Source organism: Mesocricetus auratus, unplaced genomic scaffold (assembly GCF_017639785.1).
Source record: "Mesocricetus auratus isolate SY011 unplaced genomic scaffold, BCM_Maur_2.0 Super-Scaffold_100676, whole genome shotgun sequence".
In the NCBI taxonomy this organism is placed as follows: Eukaryota; Metazoa; Chordata; class Mammalia; order Rodentia; family Cricetidae; genus Mesocricetus; species Mesocricetus auratus.
This window is the reverse complement of record NW_024429266.1, coordinates 147,210,354-147,230,954: the sequence shown is the minus strand read 5'-3', so window position 1 is coordinate 147,230,954 and position 20,601 is coordinate 147,210,354. Positions and strand designations below refer to the sequence as shown.

The following is a 20,601-nucleotide window of genomic DNA, read 5'->3' as shown; positions in this document are numbered from 1 at the left end:
CTTTCAGTTGTTTTGTTAATTCACTAGTGTGGGATTTTTCTGGCTTCTTTTTTTTTTTTTTTTTTTTTGGTTTTTCAAGACAGGGTTTCTCTGTGGCCTTGGAGGCTGTCCTGGAAGTAGCTCTTGTAGACCAGGCTGGTCTCCAACTCACAGAGATCTGCCTGCCCCCCCCCGCCCCGCCAAGTGCTGGGATTAAAGGCATGTGTCACCACCACCTGGCTATTCTGGTTTCTTTATGGAAAGCATTTAGTGCTAAGAACTTTTCTCTTAGCACTGCTTTTATTGGGTCCTATAAGATTGGGTATGTTGTGTGGTCATTTTCATTAAATTTAAGGAAGGCTTTAATTAATTTCTTTATGTTTTCCTTGACCCAGTTTGATTCATTGTTCAATTTCCATGTGTTTGTGGGCTTTCTGAAATTAATGTTGCTGTTGAATTCTAACTTTAAGCTGTGTTAATCTGTTATGATACATGGGGTCATTCCAATTTTTTTGTATCTGTTGAGGTTTTCTTTGTTACTGAGTATGTATTCTATTTTTGAGAAGGTTCTGAGGTGCTGAGAAGAAAGTATATTCTTTTGTGTTTGGGTGGAATGTTCTATAGATATCTTTTAATTCCATTTCAGTCATAACCTCTGTTAGTTCCCTTATTTTTCTCTTAAGCTTGTGTCTGGCAGACCTATTCAGTAATGAGAGTGGAGTGCTGAATGAAGTTTGTCACTGTTAGTGTGCGGGGCTTAATTTGTGATTTACTCTTTAGTAATGTTTCTTTTATAAATGCAGGAGCCCTTGTGTTTGGGAAGCAGATGTTCAGAATTGAGATTTCCTCCCGATGGATTTTTTTCTGTGATGAGTATGAAATGCCCTTCTTTATCTCTTTTTATTGATTTTAGTTAGCATGTTTCTTAGGTCCATTGATTGCAGCAGAAGGATAAATTCTGTTTTTATATTCAATCTGTTAGCCTGTGTCTCTCTCTTTTTTTTTTTCCTGTATTGCTTTGGAGGTTGTCCTGGAACTTGCTCTGTAGACCAGGTTGGCCTCGAACTCACAGAGATCCGCCTGCCTCTGCCTCCCAAATGCTGGGATTAAAGGCATACGCCACCACCATCCGGCAGCCTGAGTCTTTTTATAGATGAATTGAGACCACTTATATTAATGGATATTAATAACCAGTGATTGCTATCTCCTGTTATTTTTTATTTATTTATTTATTTTTTTGTTGATGGTATTGCGTGTTCTATTCCCTTTGGGTTTTGCTGATGTGAGCTCATTCATTGCCTGTGTTCTTGTGGATGTAGATGACTTCCTTTTGTTGGAGTTTTCATTCTGGTACTTTCTGTAGGGCTGGGTTTGTGGATATATATTGTTTAAGTCTGGTTTTATCATAGAATATATTGTTTTTTATCTATGGTTATTGAAAACTTTGCTGAGTATAATAGTCTCGGCTGGCATCTGTGGTCCCTTAGTGTCTGCGTAACATCTGACCAGGACCTTCTGGCTTTCATTACTTCCATTGAGAAGTCAGATGTAATTCTGATGGGCCTGCCTTTATATATTACCTGGCCTTTTTCCTTTGTAGCTCTTAATTTTTTCTTTATTCTATATGTTTATTCTTTTGATTATTATGTGGCAAAGGGATTTTTTTTTAGTCCAGTCTATTTGGTTTTCTGTAAGTTTCTTGTCCTTTTATAAGCATGCCCCCCCCCCCCCTCTGTTTTTCTATAGCTTTGGAGGCTGTCCTGGAACTCAATCACTAGACCTGGCTGGCCTCAAAGTCACAGAGATCTGCCTACCTCTGCCTTCCAAGTGCTGGGATTAAAGGTTTTTGCCACCACCACCCAGTCCTGAGGCATTTTCTTCTTTAGGTTTGGAAAGTTTTTGTTGAATATATTTTCTGTGCCTTAGAGTTAGACTTCTTCTATTTATTCTATCCCTATTATTCTTAGGTTCGGGATTTTCATGGTGTTCCAGATTTCCTGCATGTTTTGTGTCAAGGATTTGTTGGATTTAACATTTTCTTTGACCAATGAATCTATATCTTCTATCATATCTTCAACACCTGAAATTCTCTGTTCCATCTTTTTGTATTCTGTTGTTTATAGTTGCATTTGTGGTTCCTGATCGTTTACACAGATTTTCCCTTTCCAGAATTCCCTTGTTTTGTGTTTTCTTTATTGCCTCTATTTCAGATTTCAAGTCTTGAATCGTTTCCTTCACTTGTTTGATTGCTTTTTCTTGGTTTTCTTTAAGGAATTTATTGATTTCTTCCAATTTTTTATTTGTCTTTTTCTCCATTTCTTTAAGGGAAATTTTCATTTCCTCTTAAAGGGCCTTAATCATCCCCATAAAGTTATTTTTAAGGTCATTTTCTTCTGCTTCATATGCATTGGTATGTTCAGGTTTTGCTGTTGTAACATTACTAGTTTCTAGTGGTGCCATATTGCTCTTTATATTGTTGAGTGTGTTCTAGCTTTGTTGTCTACACATCTCTTTCCAACTGGTATAGGTGGAGCTTGTACTTGAGGGGATCTCTCTTTCTCCAATTGTCGGAGTTGGGGGCTGTGGCTCCATTGACCACTCCTTCAGGTGCAAGCAGAGCAGAGCCTCTGGTGATTGTTCCTCTTGATGGAAGTGGGTCCAAGGCTCAGGTAGTCACTCCTCAAGGTGCAGGTGGAACTGCTCCAGTGGAAGCTCCTCCCATTGGAGGGGGGCCATGGCTCCTGTGATTGGTTCTCTAGGCATAGGAGGAGCTGAGGTTCCAGTGGTTGTGCTAGCAGTGGGGTATTTCGAATCTAAAAATGGCAGTGGATGCTGGCTGGAGCACAGGTGCTCTTTCCCAGAGGAACTTGGTGTTATAGCTTCTGGAAGCCACTGCTGGAAGCTGCTGCTGTCATCTTTCCTGTTGGTTGCTACCAACTCCCAGGCCAGTGCCTCAGAGCTCCCTCTGGTGCTGCTTCCTACCCCATTTTTAATTGGATTATTTGGTTTGTTTATGTTTTCTTTCTTGAGTTCTTTATATATTTAGAAATTAGCTCTCTGTCAGATGTGGGGGTTGGTGAAGATCTTTTCCCATTCTGTCAGCTTCTGTTTTGTTCTACTGATGATGTCCTTTGCCTTAAAGAAGTTTTTCAGTTTCATGATGTCCCATTTATTAATTGTTGATCTTTGCCTGTTGGTATTCTAGTCAGGAAGTTGTCTCCTGTGTTAATGAATTCAAACCTATTTCCCACTTTCTTTTGTATCAGGTTTAGTGTATCTGGTTTTATGATGAGGTCTTTGATCCACTTGAACTTGAGTTTTGTGCAGCATGATAGATATGGATCTATTTGCATTCTTCTATATGCTGACATTCTGTTAGACCAGCACTATTTGTTGAAGATACTTTCTTTTTCCCATTATAAGATCTTGCCTCCTTTGTGGAAAATCAGGTGTCCATTGTTGTGTGAATTTATGTCTGGGGTTTTCATTTGATTCCACTGATCAATGTGTCTGCTTTATGCCAATATCATTCTGTTTTTATTACTATAGGTTTCTAGTAGAGCTTGAAATCAGGGATGGCAATATCTCCAACAGTTCTTTTATTTTACAGGATTATTTTAGCTATCCTGAGTTCTTTGTTTTTCCATATGAAGTTGAGTATTTTTATTTCAAGTTCTGTAAAGAACTGTGTTGGAATTTTGATGGGGATTGTGGTGAATCTTTAGATTGCTTTGGGTAAAATGACCATTTTTTACTATGTTAATCCTACAGATCTGTAAGCATCGGAGAGCTTTCCAGCTTCTGATATTTTCTTCAATTTATTTTTTCAATGAGTTGAAGTTCTTGTCAAACAGATCTTTCACTTGTTTGGTTAGAGTTTCCCAAGATATTTTATATTGTTTGTGGCTATTGTGAAGAATGTTGTTTCCCTGTAGGACAGCTACTGATTTCCTTTTTTAAGTTAATCTTATATCAAGACAGTTTTCTGAAGGTGTTTATCAGCTATAGAAATTACCTGGTAGAATTCTGGGGGTTGCTTATGTATACAATCATATCATTTGCAAATACTTATACTTTGATTTCTTCCTTTCTTATTTGTATCCCGTTGATCTCTTTTGGTTGTCTTACTACTCTAGCTAAAACTTCAAGTATTATATTGAATAGATATGGAGAGAGTAGAAAGCCTTGTCTTATCCCTGATTTTAGAAGAATTTCTTTAATTTTCTTTCCATTTATTTTGATATTGGCTGTTGGTTTGCTATATATTGCCTGTATCATGTTTAGGTGTGTTCCTTGTATCCCTGATCTCTCCAAGACTTTTATCATGAAGGGGTGTTGGGTTTTGTTAAAGGCTTTTTCAGCATTGAATGAGATGATCATATGTGTGTTTTTTTCTTTCAGTTTGTTTTTTTGTAATGTTTTTATTTAAATTAGAAACATGAATGCTTCACATGTCAATCCCAGCTCCCCCTCTCCCACCCCTCCTCTCTTGTCCCTCCCCCAGCTCCCCCAGCACCCCACCCAATCCCCACATCATTCCCCAGGGAGGGTGAGGCCCTCCTTGGGGGGATCTCTAAAGTCTGTCATTTCATCCAGGGCAGGACCTAGGCCCTTCCCCATGTGTCCAGGCTGAGAGAGCATCCCTCTATTTGGAATGGGTTCCCAAAGATCATTCATAAACCATGGTTAACACTGATCTACTACCCAAGTCCCCAGTGATTTCTGTGGCCTCCTCCCTGAGACTGCATTCATGGAGTCTGGATCAGTCCCCTGTTGGCCTCTCAGGAATCAGTCTGGGATTCAAGAGCTCCCCCCTTATTTGGTCAGCTGTCTTTGTGGGTTTCACCATCATGGTCTTGACCCCTTTGCTCATCACTCCTCCATCTCTGTCACTAGGTTCCAGGAGTTCAGTTCAGTGTTTAGCTGTGGGTATCTCTCTCTGCTTCCATCAGTCACTGGATGAAGGTTCTAGGATGGCATATAAGGTAGTCATCAACCTTACCATCAATGAGGGGCATTTAATGTAGTCTCTCCACTATTGCTTAGTTTGCCAGTTGGTGTTATCCTTGTAGATCTCTGGAGATCTCGCTAGTGTCAGCTCTCTCCTCAAGCCTATAATGACTCAATCTATTATGGTATCTCTCATCCTGCTCTCCTCTGTTCTTCCCCTTCTTGGCTCCCTTTCCCCTCCCCTGATGTTCCCAATCTGCTCAGGAGATCTTGCCTCATTCCACTTCTCTGGGGTATCATGCATCTCTCTTGGGAACCTCCCTGTTTCCCAGACTCACTTGCACTGGGATTGTAGGCTGAGACTCCCCTGATCCATATCTAAAATCCATATATGAGTGAGTACATACCATGTTTGTCTTTTTGTGTCTGGGTTACCTCAGTCAGGATGGTTTCCTCTAGTGCCATCCATTTGCCAGCAAATTTCAAGATTCTTGTTGATTTTCTCAAAGAACCAACTCTTCGTTGCATTGATTCTTTGTATTGTTTTCCTAGTTCCTACTGTATTGATTTCAGCCCTCAGTTTAATTATTTCCTGGCGTCAACTCTTCCTGTGTGAGTTTGCTTCTTTGTGTTCTAGACTTTCAGCTGTGCTGTTAATTCTCTAGTGTAGCTATTCTCCAGTTTCTTCATGTGGGCACTTAGTGCTATGAACTTCCCTCATAGCACTGCTTTCAAAGTGTCCCATAGGTTTGGGTATGTTGTGTCTTCATCCTCATTGAATTCTATGAAGTCTTTAATTTCTTTTTTTATTTCTTCTTTGACCCAGGGTGGTGCAATTGTGTATTATTCAATTTCCATGAGTTTGCAGGGTTTCTGTGATTTGTGTTATTGTTGAATTCCAACTTTAAGGCATAATAGTCTGATAAGGTACATGGAATTATTCCAGTTTTTTTGTACCTGTTGAGGTTTGCTATATTGCCAAGTATGTGGTCGAATTTTGAGAAGGTTCTGTGTGGAGCTGAGAAGAAGGTATATTCTTTTGTGTTTGGATGGAATGTTCTATAGATGTCTGTTAAACCCAATTGCGTCATAACATCTATTAGGTCCTTCGTATCCTTGCTAAGTTTCTGTCTTGTTGTCCTGTCTAGTGGCAAGAGTAGGGTCTCCTACTACAAGTAAGTGAGGTTTTATATGTGCTTTGAGTTTTAGTAATGTTTCTTTTACGAACATGGATGCCTTTGTATTTGGGGCATAGATGTTCATAGTCTTCATCTTGGTTGATTTCTCCTGTGATGAGTATGAAGTGGCCTCCTTCATCTCTTTTGATTGATTTTAGTTTAAAGTCTTATTTGTTAGATATTAGGATTGCTACCCCCACTTGTTTCTTGGGTTCATTTGATTGGAAAATCTTTTCCCAACCCTTTACTCTGAAATAACGTCTGTCTTTGAAGCTGAGGTGTGTTTCTTGTATGCAGCAGGAGGATGGATTCTGTCTTCGAATCCATTCTGTTGGCCTGTGTCTTTTTATGGGTGAGTTAAGACCATTAATATTGAGGGAAATTGATGACCATTGATTCTTCATTCTTGTTTATTTTGGAATGGTTGTTGGTGATGGAATTGTATGTGGATTTCCCCCACTTTTTCTTTTGCCTGTTGGTAAAGTGGGATTATCTATTGTCTATGCTTTTCTGGTTGTAGTTAGCTTCCTTGGGTTGGAGTTTTCCTTCCAGAATTTTCTGTAGGGCTGGGTTTGTAGATATGTATTGTTTAAATCTGGTTTTGTAATGAAATATCTTGTTTTCTCCATTTTTATTGATTGAAAGCTTTGCTGGTTGTAGCAGTCTTGGCTGGCATCTGTGGTTTCTTAATGTTGGTAGAATATCTGTCCAGGACCTTCTGGCTTTCATAGTTTCCATGGAGCAGTCAGGTGTAATTCTGATAGGTTTGCCTTTATATGTAACTTGGCCTTTTACCCTAGCTGCTCTTAATATTCTTTCTTTATTCTGTATGTTTGGGGTCTTGATTATTATGTGGTGAGGGGATTTTTTTTGTCTGCTCTATTTGGTGTCTGTAAGCTTCTTGCACCTTCATTGGCATGTCTTTCTTTAGGTTGGGAAAGTTTTCTTCTATTATTTTGTTAAATATGTTTTCTGGACCTTTGAGGTGGGTTTCTTCACCTTCTTCTATATCTATTATTCTTAGGTTTGGTCTTTTCACGGTGTCCCATATTTCCTGGATATTTTGTGTTAGGGATTTGTTGGACTTTAAGTTTTCTTTGGTCGATGAATCTAATTCTCCTAGTGTGTCTTCAACACCTGAGATTCTCTCTTCCATCTCTTGTATTCTGTTGGTTATGCTTGCATCTGTAGTTCCTGACCATTTTCCCAGTTTTTCTATTTCCAGCATTCCTTCAGATTGTGTTTTTTTATTGTTTCTATTTCAGATTTTAGCCTTTGCACTGTTTGAATTGTTTCTTGCAATTTTTGCTTTGTTTTTTGCTCCATTTCTTGAATTTTTTGGATTGTTTTTTCTTCCATCTCTTTAAGGGATTTTCTCATATCCTCTTTGAGGGCCTCTATCGTTTTCATGAAGTTGTTTTTTATGTCATTCTCTTCTGGTTCATTTTTGTTGGGGTGTTCCAGACTTGTTGGTGTAGGGTCTCTGGACTCTGGCAGTGTCATATTGGTTTTTCTATTGTTCCTTGGTTTTTATATTGTCTCCTTCCCATCTGTTCTTGCAGTAGGTTCCAGAGGGTGCCTTTTCTTCTCCTGGTGGGTGTGGGACTGGGGTTCCCTTCTGGTGTGCTTAGGCAAGTTCACTGTTGTGGTAGCTCTCCACTTCCTGGTCTCGTGGGTGGAGAAATGGACTAGGATGCTGGGCTGCTTTGGATCCCACTGGGGTGGATTGGAGCCCCAGTGGTATACCCCAGGCACAGGAGTGTGGCCTGGAGACAGGCCCTGATAGCCTTAGTCACGTGGGTGGAGCAGGAGACTAGAGTGCTAGGGTGAGTTTGCTCCTGCCTCTGGGATGGAAGCTGCAGTGGCAATCCCCAAGCACCTGCAGCTAGTCTGGCCCTAATTCCGTGGGTGGAGCATGAAACTATGGTACCTTTGCTCCTACCGTTGCCTCTGGGATGGAAACCTCAATGGCAGAGCCTAGGTCCAGGCAGGTGGTCAGGAAATGGGACCTCGTTTACCTGGTCCCATGGGTGGAGCAGGAGACTAGAATGCCTTGGTTCCCAACACTGGGCTAGAAGCTGCAGTAGTAGACTCCAAGCACAGGCACCCTGCCTAGTCTGGTGGGTAGAGCCGGAGATTAGGCTGCTAGGGTGCCTTGCCTACTGCCTCTGGGATGGAAGCCTCAGTGGCAGAGCCAGGTCCAGGCAGGCGGCCTGGAAATGGGCCGTGGTTTACCTGGACCCATGGGTGGAGCAGGAGACTATGGTGTGTTGGTTCCTGCCGCTGGGATGGAAGACCTCAGTTTGTTTTTATGATGGATTATATTGACAGATTTTTGTATGTTGAACTATACCGGCATGTCTGGGATGAAACCTACTTGGTCATGTTGGATGATGATCTTTGATGTTTGTTGTGAGTATTTTATTTAATATTATACATTAATATTCATGAGGGAAACTGGTCTATAATTCTTTGTTGAGTCTTTGTGGTTTGGGTATCAGGGTTAATGTGGCTTCATAAAACAAATTTGACGGGCTGGAGAGATGGCTCAGAGGTTAAGAGCACTGACTGCTCTTCCAGAGGTCATGAGTTCAATTCCCAGCAATCACATGGTAGCTCACAACCATCTGTAATGAGATCTTGTGTCCTCTTCTGATGTGTAGACATACATGGAGGCAGGGTGTTGTGTTCATAATAAATAAATAAATCTTAAAAAGCAGAGTATGTTTTAAAAAAAACAAATTTGGCAATGTTCCTTCTCTTTCTATTTTGTGGTATCAGCTCTTCTTTGAAAGTCTGGAATTCTGCACTAAAACTATATGGACCTGGGCTTACTTTTTGGTTGGGAGACTTTTAATGATACTTTGTTTTCCTTGGAAGTTATAGGTCTATTTAAATGGTTTATCTGGTTTTGATTTAACTTAGGTAAGTGTTATATCAAAAAAATTTTCAATTTTGTGGAGTACAGGCTTTTGAAGTATGACCTAATGACTTTTCTTTTTCTGGATTTCCTTACTGTCTGTTGTGTCCCCCTTTTTATTTCTGATTTTTTTTTATTTTGTTTTTCGAGACAGGAACTCACAGAGATCCACCTGCCTCTGCCTCCCGAGTACTGGGATTAAAGGCTTGCGCCACCAACGCCGGGCTCATTTCTGATTTTGTTAATTTGGATATTCTCTCTCTGCCCTTTAGTTAGTTTGGATAAGGATTTGACTATTGTTGATTTTTTCCAAAGAACCAACTGCAAGTAGAAGTTTCCCTTTCCCAACTGCTTGCTGTCAGAGAACTGGCAGCTACTTCCCAAATGACTGGGAGACTGAATATATACTATAAATGCTTGGGTGATAGCTCAGGCTTGTTACTACTTAATTCTTACATTTGAATTAACCCATATTTCTTACATATGCCTTGTCACGTGGATCTTGTTGTTATTGTATGTTCTACATGCCCTGCTTGCTTGGCTGCTGACTGGTGTCTCTCTGACACCACCTTGCTTCCTCCTAGCAGTCTCAGTTTGTCTGTCCCACCTGATGTTTTTGCCTGGCTACTGGTCCATCAGTGTGTTACTGAACCAATTCAAGTGACAGATCTTTACAGTGTACAAAGAGAGTATTTCACAGCAACAAACTCTTTGTTTTATTCTCTTTGTTTCTATTTTATTGATTTCAACCTTAAGTTTGATTCTATTTTATTGTTTTCTATTTCCTTGTTTCTATTTATTGATCCCATCCATGCCATGTACTCCTCTTGGGTATGTTTACTTCTTTTTGTTCTAGAGCTTTTAGGTATGCTGTTAAGTTGTTAGTATGAAATCTCTCTAACTTCTTTATAAAGGCACTTATTGTTATGACTTTTCCTCTTACCACCGCTCTCTTTGTGTCCCATAAATTTCAGTATGTTGTGCATTCATGTTCATTAAATTCTAGGAAGTCTTATTTATTTCTATATTTCTTCCTTGATGTAGTGGTAATTCAGTAGAGTTGTTCAATTTCCATGAGTTTGTATGATTATTTATTGTTTCTTTAATCCAGCTTTAATCCACGGTTTTTGGATAGGATACAGGGGGTTATTTAAGTTTTCTTGTATCTGTTGAGACTCCCTTTGAGACTGAGTATATAGTCAATTTTGTAGAAGGTTCCATGAGGTGATGAGAAGGTATATTGTTTTGTGTTTGGGTGAAATGTTCTTTAGCTATCTAAGTTCATTTGACGCATAACATCTGTTAGTTCCATTATTTCTTTCTTTAGTTTCTGTCTGGATAACTTCTGTCTGGTGAGAGTGAGGTGCTGAAGTCTCCTACAGTTAATGTTTGGGATTTGATGTATGATTTAAGCTTCAGTAATGTTTCTTTTACAAGTTTGGGTGCCCTATCATTTGGGACATAGGTGTACAGAATTGAGACTTCATCTTGGTGGATTTTTCCTTTGAGTGTGAAGTATCCTTTCCTTTGACTATGAAGTATACTTACTTATCTATTTTGATTAATTTTGGTTGGAATTCTATTTTGTTAGGTATTGGGATGGCTATACCAACTTGCTTCTTGGGTCTATTTGCTTGGAAAATATTTTTACAATCCTTTATTCTGAGGTAATGTTTATCTTTGATGTTAAGGTGTGTTTCTTGTATGCAACAGAAGGGTGGATCCTATTTTTGTATCCATTCTTTTTGCTCATGTTTTTTGTTGGGGATTTTTTTTTGTCTTCTTGAGAGCATTGACATAGAGAGATATTAATGACTAATTGTAGGAGGAAGTCTGATGCCGCCATTAAACATGTGACTTACTAGAGGCGCATACAGATGAGGTAATAAAAGGGCGGTTTACCACACCGCTAACCACACCCACTTTAGGCAGGACTAAAGACGTATATGGCTGGACGTAAGGCGGAATTACGTCACTAGCCATGCCCACTGGGGCATGGCTAGGGGGCGTTACGGGGAAAGGCATAAAAGACAGCACACAGGAAGCCGGACTCCACTAATAATTGTTAATTCCTGTTATTTTGATGTTGTTTGTGGTACTGCTAGAGAAGAGAGAGAGAGAGAGAGAGAGAGAGAGAGAGAGAGAGAGAGAGAGAGAGAGAGAGAGAGAGTTTACTTATTTTGGTGTTACTAGTATACAATTATTTATTTTCTATGTTTTCTTGGGTATAGTGAACTTCTTCTAGTATCTTTTGTAGGTCTGGATTTGTGGATAAAGATTTTTTAAATTTTACTTTTTCACAGAATATCTTGTTCTCTCCATCTGTTGTGATTGATCATTTTGCTGGGCATAGTAGTCTAGGCTGGTATCTGTGGTCTCTTAGAGTCTGCAAGACATTTGTTCAGACTCTTCCGACTTTTAGAGTTTCTTTTGAGAAGTCAGGTGTAATTCTGATAGATCTTCATTTATATGCTACTTGGTCTTTTCTCCTTGAAACTTTTAATATTCTTTCTTTGTTCTGTACATTTAGTGTTTTGATAATTATGTGGCTGGGGACTTTCTTTTTGGTCCAATCTATTTGGTGTTCTGTATACTTTTTGTACATTTATGGCATCTCTTTCTTTAGGTTAGGGAAATTTTCTTTAATTTTTTTGAAAATATTTTGTGGATCTTTAGCCGGGAATCTTCTTTTATTTCTAATATTCCTAGGTTTGGTCTTTTCATAGTACCGCAGGTTTCTTGGATGCTTTGTGTTAGGAACTGTTTTAGGGTTTCTATTGCTGTGAATAGACATCATGACCATGGCAACTCTTATAAAGGAAAATATTTGTGGTGGCTTGCTTACAGTTCAGAGGTTCAGTCCATTATCATCACGGTGGGAAGCAAGGCAGCATGTAGGCTGACATGGTGCTAGAGAAGGAGCTGAGAGTTCTTATATCTTGACTCACAGGCAACAGGGTGTGGTTTGAGGCACTGGGCATAGCTTGAGCATATGTTAGACCTCAAAGCCCACCTCCTTTAAGAAGGCCATATCTTCTCCAACAAAGCCACACCTCTAATAGTGCCACTCGCTTTGTGGGATATTTCCTTTTGAACCACAGCTGGAACTTTTTAGATTTAACATTTTCTTTGACCACTGTCTTTAAGAGATTTATTCATTTCCCCTTTAAGGGCCTCTAATATCTTCATAAGATTGGACTTAAGGTCATTTTCTTGTGCTTCAGCTGTGTTGAAATATCCAGCGCTTGCTATAGTGGGATAGCTGGGTTCTGGTGGTGTCATAGTACCATGGCTGTTGTTAATTGTGTCTTTATGCTGTGGTCTAGTCGTTTTGGATTTGAGGTTATAGGTTTATGTGCTGATTTTTTTAGTTTATTTTGTTATACAGATGTTTTGGATGTTTTTTACTTTGGTTTTTGTTTCCTGTCTTGTTTTGTGGACTGAGTGGACTGTGGTTCTGGTGACCAGTGAGTATTGAGGTCCAGTAGGGTAGGTATCTCTACTGATGTTTTTGCCTTTTGTGTGACCTCTGGTGTTTTAGGTGTTAATGCTGCATCTAGGTTTCCAAGTACCTATGGGATCTCTGGGGTTTTGGGTGCCAGCTTGGTCTCTGGTGTCCCTAGTACTGGTGTGGCCTCCAGTAAATCAAAAATCTTCTTAAATTGTGGGCTGGAATATGGAACCCAGGGGAGGGGTTCAATTTGGGGCTGTTGTGTGGGCTTTAAGGAATGTTAATGGGTGGTGTCTTACCTGGGGTCCCTAATCATGCCTGGACTCCAGTAAAGCAGAAGTCTTCTGTTGGTGTGGTTCAGAATATGGAGCCCAGGGGAAGACTATTTATTTATTTAAAGGGAAGATATGAGTCAGTTATGAGGATGATTTGCTCTTAATACTTGAAATTCTTGTTATTCATTTGTAAGAAAATGAAGCTAGATCTTATCTCAAAAATGTTACATTGATTAAATATTTAAGTATAGATGAGAAAATTGTAATGGTGTTCTACTTTGCATTCTGTTGCTGTGATCAAACACCATGACCAAAAGAAACTTGAAGGTTTTATTACTCTTACACTTCCAAGTCAGGATTCATCAAGGAGAGATGTCAAAGTAAGAACTTGAAGGCATGAATTTGGAGAAAGGAACCATGGAATAACTGCTCGCTGGCTTGCTCATGGCTTAGCTAGCTTTCTTATATTGTCCAGGACCACCTTCCCAGGGATGGTACTGTTTATAGTAGTGGGTAGGGCCCTCCTACACAAATTATAATAAAGATACTTTGTAAGAGTATCATTAATTCAAAACTTTCCAGTTTAGTCTTAGACAGATTTTTAGGACAAGGGCAAAAAGCATGCCAGAATATCACAAGAATGATCTCTAGAACACTTACTAAAATTCTTCCTCTCTGGAACTTCTTGAACTGCCCCGCCCCCCAGTTCGAATTGCATTCAGCACTGTTTTCCATGATCCTACTAGTATAGCCCTTTAAAGCATCTAACCACTTTTTTATTGTTCAAAATCCCAAACTTATACATACTCACCTAACAAGCAGTATGGTCAGTCTTGTCTCAGTAATTCTCTAGTTCCTAGTTCCAGCTTCAGTTTTAGCCACTGTTCTATTGCCATGAAAAGACACCATGCAGGACATTCAACTGGGCGTGGGGGTGGTACTTGCTTACAGTTTCAGCGGGTTATCCATTATCATGGAAGTGATCATGAAGGCACACAGGTAGTGGTTGAAGCAGTAGCTGAAAGGCACATCCTGATCCATAGACAGTGAAAGTGGGGGTTTTAATGTGTTTACCAGATCCAAGATAAATGACAAATAGGTGTTTTATTAGGGAAGAACTTACAGATAAGAGTAAGTAACCGCTGTTCTTCCTGCTCCAGAAGATGCAGTCTCTGCCCTTCCGATGCTCTCAGAGACCTAAGAGAGTGCATGCCTACAGCTCCAACCCCATATAGGGGTCAGGTCCGCACCTGAAGCCATGCCCAAAGGGTGTGGCCACTACTACAAGTTCACTGGCAAGGCAAGATGCCACTATAATTCCCCTTTTTGTCTAAAAATTATATACAATGATAACAAATAACATTGATAACTGATACAAAAACTATACAATAACAAATGTCAAGTATATTCCAGGAGAAGGTAAGGTAACCATACACAAGTTAAGTCCCACAACCAGCAAGAGCAACATTGAGCAATAGACACATTCTACATGTTCAGTTTCAGGGTAATAGCATATAACAGAGGTTACTCCAATTGTTGTCCTAATCTGGAAAGTCTAAATCTTATACCTAGTATTTTCTAAGATAAGAGAGGATATTAGCTGTGATTGTCTAGTCTTCAACCTCATCAAAGACCTGAGAAGGAAAATAATATTACTAGGGTAGGCAGAAAGTACAAGTGTGTGACTTCCTAAAGGTGCAAGCAAAGACAGAAACAGCAGGCTACCTGGACAGTCACCCAAGGTCTCATAGGCAGAGAGGAAAAGTAAGACATGCTCCTCTTGATATCGTCTTTTGAAACCTCAAAGTCCACTCTCCTGTGACACAACTCTTAATCCTTCTTAAATAGGGCTACTTACTCCCTGATGACTAAGTATTTAAATATATGAGTCTTTGGGGGCCATTCTTATTCACACCACCACATAATGTATAGAGTGAGGCTTCCTAGATTCTAAAGAAAAATCAGAAGTCATGAAGGAAAAATGATAGATTTGATTGTATGAACATTTAAAGTTTATAATGGCAGAGACAGAATATTAAAGGAGTTAAACTAAATGCAACATTTAACAAAAGATAAATATTCTTTGAAAGGCAACTATGCACACCTTTATACCATCAACACACCAAGGAAGATATATATTCTTTGTATTATCTTCTGGGACAGAGAGATGGTTCAGTGGTTTAGAGTGTGTACTTCTGTTCTTCTGGAGGATTCAAGTTGAATTCCCAGTACGCATATCAGATAGTTTATAACTACCTGTAACTATAGCTGCAGAAAGATGTGATGTCTCTAGGCTCCTCAGGCATCTGCAGGCATGAGTATAATATCCCTACTCCTAGATCCACACATATACAAAATTAGTAGTAGTAGTAGTAATAATAATAATAATTTTGTTTTGTTTTTCGAGACAGGGTTTCTCTGTGTAACAGTCCTGACTGTCCTGGAACTCACTCTGTAGACCAGGCTGGCCTCAAACTCACTGAGATCTGGCTGCTTCTGACTCCCAAGTGCTGGGATTAAAGGCATGTGCCACCATGCCTGACAAAAAATATGTTATTTTTTAAAAGAATTATCTTCTGATAAGAGACAGTAGATATGAGAAAAGGGTATTTAAGAAATTCTTGATTCTTTGTTTGAAGCAGTGTCTTACTTACCCTATCACTAGGCTGGCATTTGAGATAGGATCTAATTGTATAATAGCTTTGGCTATCCAGGAGCTCACTCACTGTATAGATCCAGGTTAGCCAGAGATTCACCTGCCTCTGACTTCTCAGCTGGGATTAAGCGTGTTCACCACCATGCCAGGCTTCCTATGCTTGTTTTGATGTGAATTATGTGGTCTGTAATACAGAAGTGAAAGTCTCAAAGTAGGTAGTGTTACCTAGTTGACAAGGGTTGAATTTTACCTTACTTTTTTTCAATGACTGACTGTTTGCATTGGCATAATTGAATCAACTTGAGAAGAAAGGGCATTGAAGAAACAGTTAAAAAATTTTTTCTTAACCCAAAATTTTTCATGGATAAAATTAAGATTATAAATATTTACCACCCAGGTAGTTTTTTGTTTGCTTGTTTGTTTGAATTGTGAAATTACACAAGAGGATTTCCAATGTTAGGCTTTTAACTCAGTAAGCTTTCCTTCTATTCTAATTTCCCATTTTAAAAGGTGGGAGATAAATGCCGTGTTGGTGGCACACTTCTTTAATTCCAACACTTGGAATGCAGAGGCAGGTGAAATCCAAGTTGAGTTTGAAGCCAGCCTAGTCTACATAGGGAGTTCCAGACCAGCCAGGGCTACATAGTGAGACATGTCTTTAAAAAAAAAAAAAAAGATGAGAGATGAAGGCTGGAAATAACTACCACATTTAAATTATGATACTAATAAGTTCGACGTGAACGTTACTTTGTGATACTGAGCGAATAGTGATCAGGGAAGACTTCATGGCAGAGAGGAGGTCATATAAGACCAGCGTGGTTTGCAGGGTCGAAGACCTAAATGATACCCAGCTGTAGGGGCAGCCACAGCAGGGTATCGCCCCCTTCTGGCCGAGGGCGGCCCTGCCCCTGAGAGCGTCTCCAGCGAACGCCGTGCCCGAGGCACGCAGGCGCGGTGAGAGGACAAGGGCGCTAGGCGAAAGTGCGCATGCGTGGAGTCCTATGGAGGCGGTAGCTGCTTCGTCGTCGTGACTGGAGGCCGAGTACTAAACCGTGTGGGGCACGGATGGGATCCAGCTGTTAGTCGGTAGGCATAGGTAGGACCGCTGCCTTGCGGGGAGCCGTGGGCTGGAAGGCAGAGGCCTGGCGCGCAGGCCCGTCCCTGTGAGGTCGCGGTCGACTATTGTATGTGTCGCAGCGGCTGCGCACAAAATGGCGGCGGCGGGGGCAGGCGGAGCTGAGGGACCCCTGGGTGGGCCTCGGCCCTGGCCTGTTCCCCTCGCCCCTCGCCGACCGTGCCGTCGCGCCGCAGTGCCGCTGGGCGCAGCCGGCAGATGCTGCCGCCCTGCGGAGGAGCGGGCGGTCCCTCGGGGAGGTCCGGTCGCCCCTTCCTTTGCGCCGTGGTTCTGCCGCTCCTCAGGCCTGACAGCGAGCCGGGGCGGGGAGGCCGCCGCGCGCCCCAGCGCCTTTCGGAGCCCCTGTGATTCGCGTGCGCCCCCAGCCCTGCTGGAAGAGCGTCCTCGCTGGGGGCTGGGGTGGGGGCGTGCGAGGGTTGCGGGCCCAGCGCTCCGGTGAGCACCGAAGCCGAGAATGTCGGCTCTGGGATGTCGTAAATGGCGGTGACACTTCCACGTTCTTAGACGAGTCGTGAACACCGCACGTCAGGGATAGCTGCCTGTGTTGGCGTGGTTTGTAGCTTGGGCCTGTTTTGTTCAAGAGAAGATACCTAAACCACTGACTCTCATCCCCGAGGATTTTTCAGGCATCCTTTGTTGTGTGAAGTAATTGCCTGCGAGGGAGTCACAGTATTACAAAATCTTTGAGCTAGACAATGATTGTAGCCTCGAGCTATTTAGTATTAAAATTACCCGTTGGCAGTTTGGGGATTCTGGAAGGAATACTCAGCGTGAAAAGTTCTGAAGAAAAAAGGAAAAAGCTTGTCACCAGGATCCACCCGACCTTGCGGATTCATCTTTCCTAATCAGTTTTGAAATTGTGCGCACACACACACAAAATCACTACCCCACCCCCGTCATTTTGTTTGAAGGGTTAACTCGGTTTTCAAGGAAGTTGTGTTTACTGCTTCAGTTTAGAAGTTTAAAATCACAAACTTGAAAAAGATTCAAGAAAAATTAATATAAGGATGTTAACACAGAAAAATAAACTTGTTTATTGCGATTCTTCAAAATGTTAATGATTATACAGTTTAGAGTTAATGGACTTATTGCATTCTGCTTTATAAAATTTGACTTTTATATGCCCATATTCTGTAATGTGTGCTTTCAGATATGTGGAATCCAAAATGTGATACAGTAAATATGCTAGGCCATTTCTTGTCTTGTCAGTTGTGTTGAAACCAATAGGTAAAGATAAAACAGATGAAAGAAATTACAAAAGTCTCCTTCATTTGTTTTGATGAACTGGTTTTCAAAAATGTATTCATTTGACACACATGTATTACCTTGTATATTGATTATATTTTAGTATTTGTATTTGTTTATGGAGTGTGCTTGTGTCATAAATCTAGTTCTAAAATAAGGTTCTCACAGCTCCTACTTTCTGGATGTCTTCAGAGTTTTTTAAGGATTTTTTGAAATTTTAATTTTTATGTAATAGACAAAAATGGAGAGAGAATAAGTTTTGAACCATAGGTTTTGGATTTGAATCCCCTTTTCTCTTACTATTATTTGTGACTCAGTTGTTTTAGTCTTTCTAAACTTTTGTTTTCTTATTTGTAAAGTAACACTGCTTACTGCTTGGGATTTCTTTTTATGAGTGACCACTGAGATGAAGTATGGAATGCTCCTATCCATAGATGCTTCTTAATGAATTTCAGTTGTACTTATTTCAAAATTTAGCTTGACTAGGTAACATCTTCTGATAAATTGCAGCCTGTAGATACTCCCTTTTAACTAAAAAAGGAATTTAGGTTAAATTAATAGAATTGAAAATTATCAAACTTGAAAATGTTTTGCATCTGTAGTTTATATATTCCTTTTATTTCACTTACTAGAATCTATTGTAATAGTTTTACTTTTTTTTAATTTTACAAGTTCTCACTGGGTAGTGCAGACTAGCCTAGAACTCACTGTGTAGATCAGATCAGGGTGGCCTTGAATTTGGAGGCAGAGGCGGGGTAATAACTCCAAGTGCTGGGATTACAGGCGTGAGCCTGCTTTGTAATAATAATTAAACAGTTGTGTTACTCCAGTGTTGAATATATAGATTCAGTTTATAGGTGCCAGAGCCTGGGTGCTTAATTCACTGTGCCTTGCCATTGATTAAGGTTCGAATAAGTCTGTTCCGTTTCTTAATGAAAGCTATACTTTTTAGGAAGAGTACTTCTAATATTTAGGTACCCTGTAACACAGTTTGGGCTGTTTTTCAAGGAAACAGAAGCTAATGAATATTGAAATTTGATAGTTTAGATAGTTTAGAGATCAGCAAAAGAAAAAAAGTTGCTGTGACTAAATAAGCCTCATTTATATCCAACTTTATTGTTTTTATTGTTCTTCCATTTGAAATTTGTAGTTGAAAGTGCAAATGAGAGGAAAATATATAGAAAACCCAGAAGAGAATAGTGGAAAGAATGAGAGGCAGTGAGGTATAGAATTACATGGGTTCCATGAGGATCAAGAATAATAAGTTTGGATTGATAAGATCTTAGTGATTATCTTGGGTCATATGTATTTTGATTATTTTTCAGTACTTAGAAACTAACCTCTGATTTATGTTCCAGTCCTTTATTAAGTCTTTATATTTTTATTTTCATAGTTTTTCTTTTATTATACTTGCAAATAGCTTTTTAAATTGTCTCTGCTTAGTGAAAATTGCTAATTTTTTTTTCAATTTTATTTTTGTATTTTAAAACAGGGTCTTGCGATATAGCTCAGACTGGCTTCAAACTTTAGGTCCTTCTGCCTCCCAAATGTTTGCCTACAAATGCCTGCCACCAGATTAGTTTGTTTATTACATAAAAATTAAACACCGCAAATAAAAAGAATTAAATGACTTACCCGTGTAACTTATCATCCACCTTCAGTAATTGGTAACAAATGGTCAGTCTTGTGAAATTTCTTCTCTCTACCTCATTTTAAGCAAGTCTTACTTGTTTGCTTATCTATCTATCTATCTATCTATCTATCTATCTATCTATCTATCTATCTATCTATCTATCGAGACAGTCAGAGCCTCTCTTTGTAACCCTGACTGTCCTGGAACTTTTGTGTAGACTAAACTGGCCTTGAACTCACAGAGGTCTGCCTACCTCTGCCTCCTTATGCTGGCATTAAAGGCTTGAGCAACCACATCTGGGTCAAGCAAGTCTAATATCAGTTCCAGCATCTCAGTCAAAATTTTTTCTAAAATATTTAGGAGGTAAATTGCTTATATAAAATCATTAGTAACAAATACTAATAGATGTTTATTGGTTAATAATAATTTCTTAATCAGCAATTCACACAGTATTGAAATTTTCCTCTACCACTATTTAAATTTTTTGAAGTCAGGATCCAAATAAGATTTGTAACCAGAGCAGTTTATTTTTATGATTGCTTGGTATATCTCTCAAGTCCAATTATAAGTTCCTCAGCTACTTTTTAATTTATCTAAGAAACACTGTTTCTTATACATTAAATAATAGATAAGTAATGCCCTGCCTCATCAACATTTGAATCTGTCCCCACACCTCCAACAGGGTTTCTCTGTGTAGCTTTGGAGCCTGTCCTGGATCTCACAGAGATGCGCCTGCCCAGCTGAATCTGTGCATTTTGATGTAACTTTAAATGCTTACTTAGTGGGTAAAATTGTTTGCTGCCAAGTCTGTTTGACCCCCAGGCCCCACATGTTAGAGATATATAGTCCCCCAAGTTGTCCTCAGATGTCCACTTAAATAGCATGACACCTACATACCCCACGCCCAAATGAATAACAATGTATTACACAGGAACTGCTAGATCTCAGTTTATGAATTATTGAGGGAAAAGTAGGAGTGTTCAACTACTGTTTCTAATATAGTGTTTTCAGGAGTTGCCTGTATCTTAGTAAAAGCTTAATAAAAGAACACCTATCTGCTTAAAAGTTTTTTGTTTGCTTACTTAATGTTGAGTACCTGTTGCATGCCAGGAGTTATAATGTTAATTGATTTTCACAGCATATTTTAAAATTTTATTTCTGTATATGAATGATTTGACT

At 39.7% G+C, this 20,601-nt stretch overlaps 1 protein-coding gene across 6 annotated transcripts in view; it reads left to right on the top strand.

The window, feature by feature from the left end:
• Positions 1–20,601, top strand: part of Znf638 (zinc finger protein 638) — a 102,085-nt gene that overhangs the window by 16,574 nt on the left and 64,910 nt on the right. Inside the window, exon 1 of one of the 6 annotated variants that reach the window (XM_013114164.2) lies at positions 16,371–16,495. The exons of 4 other annotated variants lie outside the window; for them this stretch is intronic. The gene's annotated coding sequence lies outside the window, so the exon portion shown is untranslated. Of the gene's footprint in view, positions 1–16,370; positions 16,506–20,601 lie in introns of those variants that run through there. One more of the 6 variants, XM_021227754.2, reaches the window with a different exon arrangement.